The 19532-nt window shown below is 46.5% G+C and overlaps 1 pseudogene; it reads right to left on the bottom strand.

The window, feature by feature from the left end:
* Nucleotides 1-18407: 18407 nt before the first annotated feature.
* LOC104653386 (keratin, type II cytoskeletal 8 pseudogene) lies at nt 18408-19282 on the bottom strand (annotated as a pseudogene).
* Nucleotides 19283-19532: the final 250 nt, after the last annotated feature.

Raw genomic sequence — 19532 nt, forward strand, 5'->3', positions numbered from 1 at the left:
TCCCGGGTTCAAGTGATTCTTTTGCCTCAGCCTCCTGAGTAGCTGGCATCATAGGCGCCCGCCACTATGCCTGGCTAATTTTTGTATTTTTAGTAGAGACCAGGTTTCACTATGTTGACCAGGCTGGTCTGGAACTCCAGACCTCAAGTGATCTGCCCGCCTGGGCCTCCCAAAGTGCTGGGATTACAGGCATGATGCACTGTGCCTGGCCTGCGTGTGGTTCTTGACTGACAGTTATTCTGTCCCAAGTAGCCGTGTCAACCAGTTGGCCAGGTGTCTGCCTGATACCCTTTTTCCTTCGGGATCATTACTGTGTGCAGGCAAAGAAGTCAGGGGAGTGATTTCTGACTCCTCAAGATATAGTCCAGTCAGATGAGTTGCCAGATCTGTGGCAATCATTAACACACATTTTGAGGTTTATAGGCTAATAATTTTTCATAGTACTTTTCAGGAAAAGACCCCTATTTACCCCCTTTTCGTCCACATAGAGCTTAAGTTCTCACTATTCCATTAAGAGATGGGGTTTCATCATATTGACGAGGCTGGTCTCCAACTCTTGGTCTCAGGCAGTCTTCCCACCTCAGCCTCCCAAAGTGCTAGAATCACAGGCATCAGCCACCGCACCCAGCCTATTGCATGTGTTCTAAGAAAACATGACCAAAGCATGCAACAAGAGCATTATGTTTAATATGTGGCAAATGGGGCCTGAGACCTATTGAGAATTAGGAGATAGTGGACAAAGTGTGTTAAATAGTGGTAATTTTCAAGGAGTACTGTGTTAGTTTCCTACTGTTGCTGTAGCAAATTACCACAAACTTGGTGGTTTAAAACAACACACATTTATTCTCTCATAGTTCTGGAGGCCAGAAGTCTAGTAACATTATCACTGAGCTAAAATCAAGGTACTGGTAGGTTCATGATTCCTCCAGCTGCTCTAGGGGAGAATCCATTCCTTGTCTTTTCTAGTGGCTACTGGCATTCCTTGGCTTGGAGCACATTAATCCAGTCTTCAAGACCAGCGTCTTCAAATCTCTCTCTGCTTCATCTTCCCCTCTGTGTTTGTAAAATCTCCCCCAGCCTACCTTTTAAAAGGATACATGTGGTGGCAGAGTCCACCCAGATAATGCAGGCTAATTTCCACATCTCAATATCTTTAATTACAATGAAGTCCAATGGTTTTCTTTTTTCTTTCTTCCCCCCACCCCCCATAAAGTAAAGTTCATAGGTTGTAGGGATTAGGATGTGAGTATCTTTTGGGAGACAATTTTTTCAGCTTACCACAGGTACTATGGACCTGTCCTGGCACATGCTCAAGAATCCTAAGAATCCCTAGGTTTGTGGTGATGTAGGACACTTCTAGCAGTGCCAGTGGGCATGAATTAAATGAAATCTCCAAGTCCAAGGCATTGTCTGTGAACTCCTGAAGTTAATCAAGTTTGTCTTCAAGCTGCTGCTTCCTCTTCCTTATTTCACCATATCCCTCCCTCTCATTTCACCCCTCCACTTTTGTGTATCTCGTTCACCTAGTGCACTCGTGTGGCCCCGGCTAAGCAAACATCTATATGTTGATGTTCTTCAACTCTCTAGCTACAGTTTTCTGTTGCGCTCCAGACACATTTAATCAACTGCTGTACTTACGTGATCCCAGAGGCAAACCAGTATCAACCTGTCTAAAACTAAAATACTTTCCCCCAAAATCTGTCCTCCTCCTATATCACTCAATACATGGCAACACTGTCCACACATTCATCTACACCTCAGTGTCTGCATTCAGGTAGCTGGAACTGTGGCTTCACCACTTACTATTTGAAACCTTGAGCGAGTTACTTAACTTTTCTTTTTTTATTTTATTTTATTTTTTTGAGTTACTTTTCTATGCCTCGTTTACTTCATCTGTAGATGCAAATAACAAGAGCATTTATTAATAGTGCTTGCATAGTAGTCTCAAAGGACTGGTATGTGGATTAAAAGAGGTAAGCATTGGTCAGTCATGGTGGCTGTCGCCTATAATCCCAGCACTTTGGGAGGCTGAGGAGGGTGGATCACTTGAAGCTGGGAGTTCGAGACCAGTCTGGCCAACGTGGTGAAACTCTGTCTCTACTAAAATTACAAAAATTAGCAGGGTGTGGTGGCACGCCTGTAATCCCTGCTATTCTGAGGCATGAAAATCGCTTGAACCCAGGAGTCAGAAGTTGCAGTGAAGACCTTTTGATTTTACACGTTGGCTAAAATATGTTTAGGACTATGTAGCTGAGATCGTGCCACTGTACTTCAGCTTGGGCGACAGAGTGATACTGTCTCAAAGAGGAGAGGGGAGGGGAGCTCTTAGAAGAGTGCATGACATACTCTAAGCACTTACAGCTATTGGCATATATATATATATATATATATATATATATATATATATATATATATATTTGAGACGGAGTCTCACTCTGTCACTGAGGCTGGAGTGCAGTGGTGCAATCTTGGCTCATTCACCTCCCAGGTTCAAGCAATTCTCTTCCCTCACCTTCCTGAGTAGCTGAGACTACAGGCTTGCACCACTATGCCTGACTAATTTTTGTGTTTTTAGTAGAGAAGAGGTTTCACCATGTTGGCCAGGCTGGTCTCAAACTCCTGACCTCAGATGACCCACCCTTCTTAGCCTCCCAAAGTGCTGGGATTACAGGCTTGAGCCACAGAGCCCAGGCTAGCCTGTATATTGTCAGAGACATGTGAACCAGAGCATTTCCATCTGGAATAGGGGCTGGGTAAAATAAGGCTGAGACCTACTGGGCTACATTCCCAGACAGTTAAGGCATTCTAAGTCACAGGATGAGATAGGAGGTCAGCACAAAATACAGGTCCTAAAGACCTTGCTGATAAAACAGCTTGCAGTAAAGAAGATGGCTAAAACCCACCAAAACCAAGATGGCCACTAGAATGACCTCCGGTCATCCTCACTGCTACACTCCCACCAGCTCCATGACAGTTTACAAATGCCATGGCAATGTCAGGAAGTTACCCCATATGGTCTAGAAAGAGGAGGTGTGAATCCAGCCCTTCTTTAGCATATCATCAAGAAATAACCAGGCTGAGCGCAGTGGCTCACACCTGTAATCCTAACACTTTGGGAATCTGAGTTTACTGGATTGCCTGAGCTCAAGAGTTTGAGACCAGCCTGGGAAACATGGTGAAACCCCATCTCTACTAAAGCAAACAAAACAAAACAAAAACCAATTAGCCGAGCATGGCTATGTGTGCCTGTAGCCCAAGCTACTCAGGAGGCTGAAGCAGGAGAATTGCTCGAACCCGGGAGGCAGAGGTTGCAGTGAGCCAAGATCGTACCACTGCACTCTAGCCTGGGCAACAGAGCAAGACTCCATTAAAAAAAACAACAACAAACAAAAACCAATGTAAAAATGGGCAACCAGTAGTCCTCGGGGCTTCTCTGTCTCTTAAGTAGCCATTCTGTTTTCTTTTACTTTCTTTTTTTGGCTCACGGCAACTTCCACCTCCGGGGTTCAAGTGATTCTCCTGCCTCAGCCTCCTGAGTAGCTGGGACTACGGACATCCACCACTATGCCTGGCTAACTTTTCTATTTTTAGTAGAGACGGGATTTCACCGTGTTGGCCAGGATGGTCTTGATATCCTGACCTCGTGATCTGCCTGCTTTGGCCTCCCAAAGTGCTGGGATTACCGGCATGGGCCACTATGCCCAGCCTTCCTTTACATTCTTAATAAACTTGCGTTCACTTTATGGACTCACCCTGAATTCTTTCTTGTGCAAGATACAGGAACCCTCTCTTGGGGTCTGGATCCAAACCCCTTTCCTGTAACATCTTTCTGGCAAACCCCAAAGGGACTATAGTGAGGAAACTCTCTACCCAGAGGCTAACTTTGGGTAACTGGTGGGGCTCTGTGACAGTGTTACCATCCTTCACCACTTCACCTCCTCACTCACTTCCACTGTTCCATCTTCTCACTCACCCTTTGTGCCACCCTCCTCCAAAACTACATAATCAACCCACTACCTTTTCAATCAGTCCTCTTCATCTCCATGGCCACTGTTCTAATTCAGGCTTGGTTTTCTCTGGATCACTGTACTACCTTACTAACCAGTCTCTTCTGCTTCCATCCCTTGCATAGAAGAGAAGGGGTCTTATAAACTAGAAACTCAACTTGTTAGAATAATAAATCCCTAGACTGTTTTCCTGAAACAGTAGGCACTAAAGAGCTTTTCAAGGTTTTGTTTTTTGGTCTAGCAAGGTGGCTCATGCCTGTAATCACAGCACTTTGGGAGGCTGTGGTGGGTGGATCACTTCAGGTCAGGAGTTCAAGACCAGCCTGGCCAACATGGTGAAACCTGGTCTCTACTAAAATTACAAAAATTATCCAGGCACAGTGGTGTGTGCGTGTAATCTCAGCTACTTGGGAGGCTGAGGCACAAGAATCCCTTGGACTCAGGAGGTGGAGATTGCAGTGAACCGAGATGGCCACTGCACTCCAACCCGGGCAACAGAGCCAGACTCTGTCTCAAACAAAACAAAACAGAAAAGTTTTGTTTTTTTTTTTTTTGAGAGGGAGTTTCGCTCTTGTTACCCAGGCTGGAGTGCAATGATGCCATCTCGGCTCACCACAACCTCTGTCTCCTGGGTTCAAGCAATTCTCCTGCCTCAGCCTCCCGAGTAGCTGGGACTACAGGCTTGCACCACCATGCCCAACTAATTTTTGTATTTTTAGTAGAGACGGGGTTTCACCATGTTGACCAGGATGGTCTCGATCTCTTGACCTCGTGATCCACCCGTCTCAGCCTCTCAAAGTGCTGGGATTATAGGCGTGAGCCACCGCGCCCAGCCAAAAGTTTTTTTTGTTGTTGTTTTGCTTTTCTTAAAACACGTGTGCTGAATGAAGAGACCCCCCTCCCAAACATGCTTTGTGTGAGCAACATGGCTGTTTATTCACCTGGGTGCAGGCAGGCTGAGGCCAAAAACGGCGTCAGTGAAGGGCAGTGGGATAGGAGTTGGTTTTATAGGTTGTGAGGAAGGCAGTGGAAAGTTACAAAAGTTAAGTTTAGGGCATTTTTTGCAAGCTGGGAGAGGGGTCGTAGGATGTGAGATCATGAGTTTGGCCAAGCTGGGAGGGGGTTGTAGGGTGTGGTGTCACCAGGTTGGCTAAGGTTGATTACAAAGTCGAAAGGCCTTGCCAATTGAGGCCAGAATAAGAAACAATAGAAGAATGTCTCAAGTTAGGTGCTGCAAGTGTTGCTTGCTTTTTCCAGGAGCTCATCTGGGGTGTACATGCAGGTCACAGAGATTACCATGCCGTTCATGGCACCAACCATCAGACCTTACATTCCTGTCTTTTTTTTTTTTTTTTTTTTTTTGAGACAGAGTTTCGCTCTTGTTGCCCAGGCTGGAGTGCAATGGCGCTATCTCGGCTCACCACAACCTCCACCTCCAGGGTTCAGGCAATTCTCCTGCCTCAGCGTCCTGAGTAGCTGGGATTATAGGCACGCGCCACCATGCCCAGCTAATTTTTTGTATTTTAAGTAGAGACGGGGTTTCACCATGTTGACAAGGATGGTCTCGATCTCTTGACCTCGTGATCCACCCACCTCGGCCTCCCAAAGTGCTGGGATTACAGGCTTGAGCCACCACGCCTGGCCCTATTCCTGTCTTTTTATATTAGCAATATAAAGGAAAAGGAAGTGAAGAGTAGAGGGCAGTGGAATATTAGGAAGGTCGGCACAGAGGGGTGATGGGGTGATGTTTCTCAGGGCTTTTTCGAGCGGGGCTGGGGGAGGTGCCAAAACCTAAAAATGGGAAAGAATTTAGACTGCTGGGAGATCTCAGGGTAAAGTGTGATATTGTGGCGTTGTTAGTAGGAGCATTTGTTGTATTGACTGATTGGTTATCACATTGACTGACTGGTTATTGCTTGGATGTGATTTTGTAGGAATTGAGAGATTAATCAGGAAAGACAAGGTCCGAATAAGAGGAGAAAAGTAGGTATCAGAGGACTAAGGATTGGAAGAAGCCATGACTCCCAGTTAGAGAGTGTCCAGCCAGTCCAGCCAGGTCCAGAATAACCATTTGCCTGATTATTGAGCTTTTCGGCTCTGTCTTTTATTGATGGCATCATATACGAGGCTGGACTGGTTTACATAAAGGTAACATTCTTCATTTAGGAATAGGCAAAGACCTCCTTTTTCAGCAGTCAGTAAATCAAGACCTCTGTGGTTTTGGAGGATGGACAACTGCAGCTAGGGAATTTACTTGAGCTTGAGGAAGGGATAGTGATTGAGTTAATTCTGCAATGCTAGCAGAGAAATCATTAGAGAGGCTACAGAAGGTGCTGATTGAAGTGGTAAGGCCTCCTATGCCTGTGCTGAGTGCAGTAGTAATTCCTAACCATACAAGTAAGGGAATCAATGGAATGACCCGCTTGTGTCATGTCAAGACCACAAGGGGAACAGGGAGGCTTTCATTTCCGTTGGCAAACTGAATTTTGGGAGTAAGGAAAACTAGGGTACAAGTGCCAGTCGAGTTGGTGGGAAGGCAGATTGTAAAGAAGCAGAACCACAAAGGGGAAAAAAGTCCTTGGCTTAGACAGAACTGGAAGTGCAAACTGACAGGGTGAGAAAGTGTTTTGAGGGGTCTGGGGCTTTGAACCCAGATGCCGAGGGAACCAGCAAGGGCTGTGGCTGTTAAAGGTTGTAGCGGGGGTTGGTAGGGTAAATGAGTAGAGGGAGAGCTTTTGTTTTCATGGTGTGATATTTATAAGTAACCACTCAGTTTTATTAACAAGGTTAGGTAGGAGCAGGCAAGTAGAGGGGTTTAGAGGAGAGTCTGATGAACAAGGGGAGAGCAGCCAGGGGTAGAGTCAGAGACAGGGTAAATGCCTACCTGGGCAAAACTTGAAGTTTATTTGCCAATCTTGTGTAGGGGAAACTTCGAGGGACTGAAGTGTAGGAAAAAGTTGGGGGGGGGGACGGCGTTGAGAAAGCCCTGAGGAGTAGTAGAGTGATAGAACATTTTGAAGTGATTGTTTTGAGAATGGACTTCCATGGTGGAAAAGAAATAAGGGGTTCTAAAAGACGAGCCAGGGGCTTGTACTCTACATGGAAGCAGTCATGAAAGGATGAGAGGATAGAGTGAGCTTGTGAGGCCGGGAGGAGGAACTTCCCGTGGTGTAAAAACCATTAGCCTTGTGTAGGAACCATTTGCCTGGTAAAGCGAGTTTTTGGAGGGAGAGTAGGTAGAGACGATAGATGAGAAGGAAAAATACTGGCCTTGTGGGGGAGACACTGGGGTGTCCACTGCTTCTTTGGCTGTTTTGCCGCCTAAGGCATTTCCTTGGGTAATAGAATCTGACGGTTTTTGGTGTCCTCTGCAGTGCATAACTCCGGCCTTGACTGGGAGGACAGCGGCCTTAAGGAGCCCCTTTATTAAGGGGGCAATGATAATAAAAGACCCCTGTGTGGTGAGAAAACCTCTTTCTACCATATGGCAGCATGGTGGTGTAGGATGTAGAAGGCGTATTTAGAGTCAGTATGGATATTAACATGTAGTCCTCTGGCAAGAGTAAAAGCACGGATTAAAGAAATCAGTTTAGCTTGCTGAGAAGTGGTGGAAGAGGGGAATGTGGCAGCCTCTACACTAGACAAGTGGGATACAAAAGCATAGCCAGCTTTGGCCAGTGCCAACCGACTGGGCTTGGAGGAACTGCCATTAATAAACCACGTGTGGTCTGGGTCTGGAATAGGAAAAAGAAATATGGGGAAATGGGGAGGATGCTATATGGATTAGTAAAGTGTGAAGAGGAAACATTGGAGGTTGTGAGAGCTATAGAGGGTAAGTGGGGCATAGCCTGTGATGTTGAGGGATTCTAAGAGTATCAGGGTGGCAGCTGCTGCTGTGTGTAGGCCTGAGGGCCAGCCCAGGATGGTGAGGTTAAGTTGCTTGGATAAAAAGGCTACAGGCCGTGGGCCTGGCTCCTGGGTAAAAAAAAGGCACAGCCTTTTATTTCTGCTGTGAGAGAGAAGGGTTGAGAGGAGTTGGGGAGCGCTAAAGTAGGAGCAGTCTCTAAGGTCTTTTTAGAGAACAGAAGGAAGAATGTGGGGAAGGATTTTTGGTCTATGGGGTCAGCTAAGTTTCCTTTTGTAGGTTTATAAAGTGGTTTGGTTAGCGGGGCAAAACCTGAGGTGAACGTCCAGAGGCCAAAGTATCCTACAATGCCTAGGAAGGAGAGAAGCTGTTGTTTAGTGGGTGGGGTTGGGGTTTAGGAAATTAACTGGATACGGTTGTCAGGGAGAGCGTGTATATGCTGGTGAAGAATTATATCAAGATAGGTAACAGATGGGGAAGAAATTAGGGCTTTATAAAAGAGCATTTTTGAGGTCAAGAACAGAGTAGTAAGTTGTGGAAGATAGGAAGGGTTTGGTACAACTGGGTGGATGGGAAGTACAATCTGATTGATGAGGTGGAGGTCATAGACTAGTCTGTAGAATTTGTCTGGTTTTTGGACAGGTAGAATAGAATTGTAAGGAGCGTTTGTAGGAATTAAAAGGCCATGTTGTAATAGATGGGTGATAACAGGCTTTCGGTCTTTTAAAGCCTGTCGTGGTATGGGATACTGGTGCTGGGCAGGGTAAGGGTGGTTAGGTTTTAAGGGGATGATGAGGGGCGAGTGACTTGCAGCAATGGTTGGGGAGATGTTGTCCCCCACCCTAAGGTTAAGGTAGGGGGACATAAGGGGAGCTGTTGAAGGAGGTACGGGTTTGGAGAGGAGAGCAGCAATGAGGTGTGGCTGTAGTCCAGGAATAGTTAAGGAGGCAGGCAATTTTGCTAGGATATTTTGGTCTAACAGGGGAACTGGACAAGTGGGGATGATTAGGAAAGAATGTGGAAAGGAAGGCTGAGTGCGGTGGCTCAGGCTTGTAATACCAGCACTTCGGGAGGCCAAGGCAGTTGGATCAGCTGAGGTCGGGAGTTTGAGACCAGCCTGACCAACATGGTGAAACCCCGTCTCTACTAAAAATGCAAAATTAGCCGGACATGGTGGCACATGCCTGTAATCCCAGCTACTCGGGAGGCAGAGGCAGGAGAATCGCTTGAACCTGGGAGGCAAGGTTGTGGTGAGCTGAGATCACGCCATTGCACTGCAACCTGGGCAACAAGAGGAAATCTCCGTCTCAAGAAAAATGAAATTTAAAAATTAAAAAAAAGGAGTGTGGAAAGGAGTGCTGGCCTAATTGACTTGGGGAGTTTTGAGAGGCCTGGAGGCCTTGCCATCAATTCCCACAACAGTTATGGAGGCCAAGGAGACAGGTCCTTGAAAAGAAGGCAGCGTGGGGTGAGTGGCCCCGACCTGATTAAGGGGATGGACTTACCCTCCACCATAAGAGTTACCCAAAGCTCAGCATTCGTGATGGTCCAGGGGGCCTCCAAGATGTTTGGGCAGCGTCAGTCTTCAGCAGCCAAGCCGATTCAGTCTGGGAGCTTTTGGTTAGAGCTCCAGGAGTTATGGAAGCAGCAACATGAGTCAGATGGTCCAACTTTCCATGGGGGCCAGGCACAGATGGGGCAGGGCTTAGAAGGAATCCTGGGCTGTGGACATTTCTTGGCCCAGTGGCCAGGTTTCTGACACTTGAAGCAAGGTCCGGTAGGGGTGGCTGGACGCTGCAGTCTATGCACTTTGAAGTCTTTGTGAGCCGGTGGTGTGGCTGAGGTTTGTCTTACTGCAGAGGCAAGCATCTGTAGTTCTGACCGGACAGCATCTTCTCTATTATTGAACACCTTAAAGGCGAGGTTGATTAGTTCCTGTTGTGGGGTTTGAGGGCCAGATTTTAATTTCTGTAGCTTTTTTAATGTCAGGGGCTGATTGGGTGATAAAATGCATATTAAGTGTTCAGGGGCGAGAATAGAAGTAAGGAGACATTTAAGTCACTCCAGGTGAGATTATATAGGACTGGGTTAAATATCGGAACTCTTGTATATATTTAGTAGGATTTGATGAAAAGGAGCCTAGCCATTGGCACATTTGGGAAAGGTCAGATAAAGAGAAAGACATGCACCTTAACTATGCCTTTGGCTCCAGCCGCATCTTGAGGGAAATTGTGGGGAAGGGGTGGAGGAGTTAGCTGTAGAACTAAACTGTAAGCTGGATAGTGTATGAGGTGGGGAGGTGACAGGAGGAGCATAAGGAGGTGGGTTGTGGGCAGAGGAAGTGGAGGGAGGCTCTAGGGGGAGGTTTGGGCCTGGATTGGGGCCGGTTTGGACAGGCAGGGAGGAGAAATGTTGGAAGGGTCGATGGACAAGGAGGATTCTGGGTTACTGGCAGAGGCAGGAGGGGCGGATGGAAGGGAGAGAAGGAACTGAAATTAGGGAGGGATTGGAGTGTAAAAAAAATGCCTGGACACCTGGCACCTTAGACCATTTTCCCATTTGTTGACAAAAATTGTTCAGGTCTCGAAGAATAGAAAAATGGAAAGTGCCATTTTCTGGCCATTTGGAATTATTGTCTGATTTGTATTGAGGCCAGGCCATGTTACAGAAAAAAGGAGATGTTTAGGTTTCAGATCAGGCGACAGTTGAAGAGGTTTTAGGTGTTTTTAAGACGCAGGCTAGAGGTGAAAACGAGGAACAGAGGGTGGAATATTGCCCCTGGTGAAATAGGTAAGTTTAAAGGAAAGGAGCAGAGTAGAGACTAGGAGAAGGAGTAAGCATCTACCAGGGTTTTCAGTAGGCGTCGGCTGTAACGTGAATGAGTGATCAAGGCAGTCATCCCCACAATTGACCAGACACCAAGGGAAGAGTCCTGTCTTCCTGAGTCTGTGACCGACGTTGGAGTTTTTGAGCGAGAGGGAAAGACTTGTCTTCTCCAGCTCCACACGGATAAAGAGTGTCTCTTCATCTCTTTTGGAAGGAGAAAGATTTAAAGGAAAAGAGAGAAAGAGGGAGAGACTTGTCTCCTTGAGATTTGAAGGAAAAGCGGGGGGAGAGACTTGTCTCCCCTCCTCTAAAGAGAGAGAGATGAGAGACTTGTCTCCCGTTCTCTAAAGGAAAAGAGAAAGAGGGGGAGACTGCTTACCTGATCTGAAGGTGGCGGGGGAGCTATTTGGCATGCTAATCGTGAGCTGCTGGCATGATCTGATGTGTCGAGGTCTCAGGTAGGTCTCTTCCCAGAGGAGGAGCCACATCAGGGGGCTGGTCTCCCCAGAGGAGTACCCCTTTTTCGGGTTTCTGGCACCAAATGTTAAAACATGCATGCTGAATGAAGACACCCCCCAAACAGGCTTTGTGTGAGCAAGAGGGCTGTTTATTCACCTGGGTGTAGGCAGGCTGAGGCCGAAAAGGGTGTCAGCGCAGGGCAGTGGGATAGAAGCTGGTTTTACAGGTTGTGGGGAAGGCAGTCAAAAGTTGAGTTTAGGGCAGTTTTTTGCAAGCTGGGAGGGAGTCGTAGATTTGTAAGCTGGGAGGGGGTCTTAGGGTGTGGAGTCATAAAGTTGGCCAAGCTGGAAGGGCGTCATAGGGTGTGGCATCACGAGGTTGGCCAAGGTCAGTTACAAAGTCCAAAGGGCTTGTCAATTGAGGCCGGAATAAGAAACAATAGAAGAATGTCTCAAGTTAGGCACTACAGAGGTTGATCATTTCTTCTAGGAACTCATCTGGGATGTACATGCAGGTCATAGGGATTACCATGCTGTTTAGGGCGTGGTCAGAATTTCCAGTTTTGTTTCCTTGAGGCAGAATTTCACTTTGCGACCAATGCTAGACTGCAGTGATCCCACATCACACCTCACTACAGTCTGAAATTCCTGGGCTTTAGAGATCTTTCTGTCTCAGCTTCCCAAACAGCTAGGACTATTGGTGTATGCCACCACACACAGCATATATATATATATATATATATATATATATATGGAGAGAGGTAGGAGAGAGAGAGAGAGAGTCTTGCTCTGTTGCCCAGGCTGGTCTCAATTTCTGGCCACAAACCTAGGCCTTCCAAATTACTGGGATTACAGGTGTAAGTTACTGAGCCCAACCTTTTTTTTTTTTTTTTTTTTCTGAGGCAGGGTCTCATTCTGTCATCCAGACTAGAGTATAGTGGTGCTAAAAGTACCTTGGCAAAAATTATAACACTGACAAAATTATGACAGTGAAAAGAAAAGAGGTCTGACCTAACCCATTCCATCTTGCCTTTAACCTACAAACTGCTCTTGATCATTCCTGGGTGTGAGCTGAGCTAACTTTGGGAGAAATTTACTTTATAGTTTAAATGATAACAGCCCTTCTCAAAACTAAACTACCTTTGTAAAACTAATGAAAGACCACCAAGTTAAGAGGATGAGAGGACCCTGAATTCTGTTAAGATGTAGGCATAATTAAATGATTACCAGCCATTATTCTGGAGGTCACAAGATTTGCAACTTCCCCAATTACTCTTGTAAATAACATCACTATTGTGGAACCTAAGATTGGCCTTTTGAGGTGTCTTTCAGGCTTTTACATTTGTTTTATTTTATCTTCATTTTTGAGGCAGGGCTGGAGTGCTGTGTTGCCTTTTCAGCTCACTGCAACCTCTGCTTCGTGGGCTCAAGTGATCCTCCCCGAAGCCTCAAGAGTAGTTAGGACTATAGGCATGCAGCACCACACCGTACTAATTTTTTTGTGTTTTGGGTAGAGACAGAGTTTCACCATGTTGCCTAGGCTACTTTCAAATTCCTGAGCTCAAGCGATTTTCTGGCCCCAGCTTCACAAAGTGCCAGGATTACAGGCGTGAGCCCCTGCCCCCAACCAACTTTTGCATTTCTGACTGCTGGATGGCCCCAGTTGGACCAGCAACTCCTCTGTGATCCCCCACCCAGAAGTGAACTCCATGTACAAGGGCCATTTTCCACAGTTCTCTGATTGCACCTCCAACCAATCAGCAATACTCTTACTCTAGCCTTCTGCCTGCCAAACTATCCTTTAAAAAAACCTTAGCCTCAGGCTGGGCGCAGTGGCTCACCTCTGTAATCCCAGCACTTTGGGAGGCCGAGGCGGGTGGATCACGAGGTCAAGAGATCGAGACCATCCTGGTCAACATGGTGAAACCCCGTCTCTACTAAAAATAAAAAATTAGCTGGGCATGGTGGTACGTGCCTGTAATCCCAGCTACTCGGGAGGCTGAGGCAGGAGAATTGCCTGAACCCAGGAGGCGGAGGTTGTGGTGAGCTGAGACTGTGCCATTGCACTCCAGCCTGGGTAACAAAAGCGAATCTCCATCTCAAAAAAACAAACAAACAAACAAAAAAACCTTAGCCTCGGGCTGCGCACAGTGGCTCACGCCTGTAATCCCAGCACTTTGGGAGGCTGAGGCGGGTGAATCACAGGTCAAAAGATTACGACCATCCTGGCCAACATGGTGAAACCCCGTCTTTACTAAAAAAATACAAAAATTAGCTGGACATGGTGATGTGCCACTGTAGTCCCAGCTACTAGGGAGGCTAAGGCAGGAGAATTGCTTGAACCCAGGAGGTGGAGATTGCAGTGAGCCGATTGCGCTATTGTACTCCATCCAGCCTGGCGCCTGGCGACAGAGCAAAACTGTGTGTCAAAACAAAAACAAAAACAAAAAAAACAAACCTTAGCCCCCAAGTTTTCAGGGAGGTGCATTTGAGTAATAATAAGACTCAAGTCTCCCTTTTAGCTAATTCTACCTGTATTGAATTGCTTCGCTGTTGCAATTCTCCTATCTTGATAGAATGGCTCTATCTGGTCAGCAGGCAATTAGAACCCATTGGACAGTTACAGTGTGATCACAGCTTACTATAGCCTTGACCTCTTGGGCTCAAGTGATCAGCCAACTTTGGCCTCCCAAAATGCTGGAATTACAGGCGTGAGTCACCATACCTGGCCAAGCCACCTCCCACTCTGTTCAAAATCATCCCTCTGCTTGCTGAGATAAATGCATATCTGATTGCCTCCTTTAGAAAGACTAATTAGAAACTCAAAAGAATGTAACCATTTGTCTCTTACCTACCTATCACCTGGAAGCCCCCTCCCTGCTTTGAGTTGTCCCACCTTTGCTTCCAGTTGTCCCACCCTTCTGGACATAATCATTGTTCATCCTACATATATTGATTAATGTCTCATGTCTCCCTAAAATATATAAAACCAACCTGTGCTCCAGTCACCTCAGGCACATGTCATCAGGACCTCCTGAGGCTGTTTCACTGGTGCCTGTGTCCTTAACCTTGAAAAAATAAACTTTCTAAATTGACTGGGACTAGTCTCAGATATTCAGGGTTCACAGGTTTTACAATAGTGATGTTATTGCTCCCCCAGAGCAATTTGGGGAGTGTCACAATCTTTTTTTTTTTTTTTTTTTTTTTTTTTTTTTTTTTTTTAAGACAGGGTTTCACCATGTTGGCCAGGCTGGTCTTGAACTCCTGACCTCAGGTATTTCCGCCCGCCTCAGCCTCTCAAAGTGCTGAGATTACAGGCGTGAGCCACCGCGCCCAGCCCTAGGGTCACAGTCTTACAACCTCTAGCTGCATGACTCCTAAACCATAATTTATTTCTTTCTTTTTTTTTTTTTTTTAATGAAACGGGGACTTGCTTTGTGCCCAGGCTGGAGTGCAGTGACAGGATCTTGACTCACTGTAACCTCTCATGCCTCAGCCTGCTGAGTAGCTGGATTACAGGCAGGTGCCACCATACCCAGCTAATTTTTTTGTATTTTTAGTAGAGACGAGGTTTCACCACGTTGGCCAGGCTGGTCTCTAACTCCTGACCTCAAGTCATCCACCTGCTTTAGTGCTGAGATTACTGATGTGAGCCACTGTGCCTGGCCCTAAATAATAATTTCTAATCTTGTGGCTAATTTCTTAGTCCTATAAAAACAGTCTAGTTCCCAGGCAAGAAGGGGGTTTGTTTTGGGAAAGGGCAGTTATTATCTTTGTTTCAAAGTTAAACCATAAACTAAGTTTCTTCCAAAGTTAGTTTGGCCTATGCCCAGGAATGAACAAGGACTGTTGAGAGGTTAAAGGAAGATGGAGTTGGTTAGGTCAGATCTCTTTCACTGTAACAATTTTCTTCTGTAATTTTGCAATGGTGGTTTCAATGGTGGCGCACGCCTGTAGTCTCAGCTACTCGGGAGGCTGAGGCAGGAGAATTGCTTGAACCTGGGAGGCAGAGGTTGCAGTGAGCCAAGATCGTGCCACTGTACTTCAGCCTGGCGCCTGGCAATGGAACAAGATGCTTTCTCAAAAAAAAAAAAAATGGTGGGGTCTCCCTATGTTGCCCAGTCTAGCCTTGAACTCCTGGACTCAAGTGATCTTCCTGCCTTGACCTCCCAAAGTGCTGCGGTTACAGGTATGAGCCACTGTGCCAGGCCAACTCCAGCTTAACTAATGATATAAGAGGCAACATGGTATTGGAAAAGGAGCTATCATTTTTTACTTCTCTACTATAGGCTGGATGCTTTACATAACTCTTTCTTATTTATATTTTCTTATGTTTCCCATCTCTGTGTGTGTGTGTGTGTGTGTGTGTGTGTGTGTGTGTGTGTGTGTGTGTTTTGAGACAGAGTCTTGCTGTGTCACCCAGGCTGGAGTGCAGTGACACGATCTAGGCTCACTGCAACCTCCGCCTTCTGGGTTCAAGCGAGTCTCCTGCCTCAGCCTCCTGAGTAGCTGGGATTAAAGGCATCTGCCATCATGGACAGTTAATTTTTGTATTTTTACTAGAGATAGAGTTTCACCAGTGTTGGCCAGGTTGGTCTCGGACTCCTGACCTCAAGTGTTACACCCGCCTAGGACTCCCAAAGTGCTGGGATTACAAGCCTGAGCAACCGTGACTGGCCAAGATAAGAAGTCTTTTATCTTTATTTTTTTGAAACAGAGTCTCACCGCGTCACCTAAGCTGGAGTGCAATGGTGTGATCTCAGCTCACTGCAACCTTTGCCTCCCTGTTTCAAGCAATTCTCCTGCTTCAACCTCCCAAGTAGCTGGGATTACAGGCACCTGCCACCATGCCCAGCTAATTTTTTTTTTTTTTTTTTTTTTTTTTTGTATTTTAGTAGAGATGGGGTTTTACCATATTGGCCAGCCTGCTCTTGAACTCCTGACCTCAGGTGATCCACCTGCCTCAGCTTCCCAAAGTGCTGGGATTACAGGCATGAGTCACCAAACCTGGCGATAAGGGCTCTTAAAAAATGTATTCTATCTTGCTCTTGTTACACATTAAATAATTTCTTAATATCATCAAAAAACATCAGTTTTTACATTTCCCTGATATAAAACAATCTATGATTGTTTGGCTAGTTTTTAAAAAAATTCATAGAGCCGGGCGCAGTGGCTCAGGGCTGTAATCCCAGCACTCTGGGAAGCCGAGGTAGGCAGATCACGAGGTCAGGAAATTGAGACCATCCTGGCTAATACAGTGAAACCTGTCTCTACTAAAAGTACAAAAAAATTTAGCCGAGTGTGGTGGCTCATGCCCGTAGTCCCAGCTACTCAGGGATTCCTGCTGAGGCATGAAAATTGCTTGAACTCGGGAGGCCGAGGTTGCTTTGACCCGAGATCATGCCATTGCACTCCAGCCCTGGGTGACAGAGTAAGACTCTGTCTCAAAATATATATATATAGCCAGGCGCGGTGGCTCATGCCTGTAATCCCAGCGCTTTGGGAGGCCAAGGAGAGCGGATCATGAGGTCAAGAGATCGAGACCATCCTGGCCAACATGGTGAAACCCCGTCTCTACTCAACAAACAAAAGTTAGCTGGGCCTGGTGGTGCACGCCTATAGTCCCAGCTACTCAGGAGGCTGAGGCAGGAGAATTGCTTGAACCTGGGAGGCAGAGGTTGCAGTGAGCCAAGATCGTGCCACTGCACTCCAGCCTGGCGCCTGGCAACGGAACAAGATGCTTTCTCAAAAAAAAAAAAAAAAAAGAAAGAAAGAAAAAATGTATATATATTTATACATATTTTAGAGATGGGATTTTCCTATGTTGGCCAGGCTGGGCTCCTGGGCTCAAGGGCTCAGGTGATCCTCCTGCCTTGGCCTTCTAAAGCACTGGAATTACAGATGTGAGCCACTGTGCCCAGCTGGACTATTTTCTATGTATATTCAAATATCCATATGTATATATGTGAGTATATAAATGTATGTGAACAAATGAAATGCATGTGAAAATATGGGAGCTCCTAATGGGTATATGGAACATATGTGAATGGCGGGAGGTTGTGGTGTCTGGGAGAATATATATATGAATGAATGCATTTGTATCAGAGTGTAGGGCATAAGACTGGCAGAATATATACGAAAGTGTGGGCAAGAGGTGTCTATGGGAGCTCATGCAAGCTTTGCAAGAATCTGTATGAGTGAGAGTATATGTCAGAGTTTCAAGTGAGTGTATATGGTATGCGGAGGGGAGGGCTTGTGTTGTTTCATGTGAGTGTGGGTATAGAGAGTATATTAGTGGAGGGTTACTTGGGCAACCCTAGTTCCACTCCTTAGTTCACATAATTCAGTGAAGGCTTTCCAGTGAATTGCATTTAGCACCAGTTTCTGGGATTTGGGCACTCTAGGGTTAGGAAACTTGTAATTTTTCCTTTTCAGGCCCTGTGTTGAGATACACCCTCATTTAGCACCACACACACTTTATGAGCACTTACTGTGCACAAGGCGCTGTTCTTAGATGTTTCCTGGCAGGTAAGTCTACTCTCTGAGGAGTCATGTCTCTAGATACTGTCCCAAATCCTTTCCCTCACTGGATTCTCGTAAGAGCTGACTCCCTTCGTTGTCTAAATAGGGAAAGCAAAATCTGTTCAGAGCATGGGCTTGGAGGCAAATAGACCTGGGGTGAACTTCTCTGTTATTACCTAGCTATATTAGTTTGAAAGGGCTACCATAACAAAATGCTACATAATTGGCTTAAAACAACAGAAACTTATTCAGGTTTTTGTGCTGATATAGAAAAAAAAAAAGTAAAAAATATAAAAATAAATTAAAAAATAAAAATAAAAAACAACAGAAATGTATTTCCTCACAGTTGTGAAGATTGGAAGTCCAATATCAAGGTGTTAGTAGGGTTGGTTTCTTTTGAGGCCTTTTTCGTTGGCTTGCCAATGGCTGCCTTGTTTCTGTGTCCTCAACATGGTCTGTGTGAATGCATCCCTGGTGTGACTGTCTTTTCCAATATTCTCTTCTTCTTCTTCTTTTTTTTTTTTTTTTTTTTTAGAGCTAGCTGAGGTTTTATTTTGGACACACAAAAAAAATCAATTGAATTGTTTGGTAGCTGGAGCCATGGGCAAGAGGGGTCCCCAGGCAGTAAACTCCCCCATGGGTAAGCTGAGGGCTAGAGCTGAGCCTCAGGTGGATCTCCTGTTCCCTGTGCAACTGTGCACAGCAGCTTCCCTCCCGGGCTCTGGGGCAGCCACAGGAAGGGCAGGCTGAGAGGGGCTGCCACAGCTGTTCACTTGGGCAGGACGTCAGAGGACTTGGACACCACCTTCTCATCGCGGGTCTTAATACAACCATGGCCTGGTGGAGCTGGTGTAGCTGAAGGAGCTAGAGCCCATGCCAGAGCCAAAGTTGGAGCCCAGGCCGTAGCTGAGGCTGGGGCTTGTGAGGCCCCCATAGGGTGAGCTCAGACTACCTGTATAGCTGCTGGTGTTCTTTGTATGGATATTCGTGTTCTGCATCTCAGACTCCAGCCAGCTCTCCTTGCCCTCCAGCAGCTTCCTGTAGGTGACGATATCGATGTCCAGGGCCAGCTTGATGTTCATCAGCTCCTGGTACTCACACAGCTGCTGCTCCGTGTCCTGCTTGGCCTGCTGCAGGGCGGCCTCCAGCTTGGACAGCTTGGCGTTGGCATACTTAAGGGCCAGCTCCCTACGCTGCTAGGCATCTGTGATGGAGGCCTCCAGGGAAGCCCTCTGGCTTTTGAGGCTCTCAGCATAATCCTGGAGCCAGATGATGTTCTGGTTCATCTCGGAGATCTCAGTCTTTGTATGTTGCAAGTCATTCCCATGCTTCCCAGCCAGCGTCTGCAGCTCCTCATACTTGATCTGGTATATGCTCTCAGCCTCAGCCCAGCTGTGGTTGGCGAGCTCCTCATACTTCGCCTTGACCTTAGTGATGATGCTGTCCATGTCTGGGAAGTGGCCGTTGTCCACGGACAGCACCACAGATGTGTCCAAGATCTGAGACTGCAGCTTCAGGGTCTCCTCTTCATACAGCTGCCAGAGCAAGTTGATCTCATCAGTCAGCCCTTCCAGGAGAGGCTCCAGCTCTTCTATCTTGTTCATGGTAAGCTTCATCAACATCCTTCTTGATGAGGACAAATTCATTCTCTGTACATTTGTTGATCTCATCCTCATACTTGTTCCTGAAGTCCTCCACCAGCCCTTGCATGTTGCCAAGCTCTGCCTCCAGCTTCAGCTTCTCCTGGCCCAGCATTTCCAGCTGACGACCAAGGTTGTTGATGTCAAACATATTGTCCATGTTGCTCCGAGCCGTCTTCTGCTGCTGCAGGAGGCTCCACTTGGTCTCCAGCAT

Source organism: Saimiri boliviensis, chromosome X, assembly GCF_048565385.1.
Source record: "Saimiri boliviensis isolate mSaiBol1 chromosome X, mSaiBol1.pri, whole genome shotgun sequence".
In the NCBI taxonomy this organism is placed as follows: domain Eukaryota; kingdom Metazoa; phylum Chordata; class Mammalia; order Primates; family Cebidae; genus Saimiri; species Saimiri boliviensis.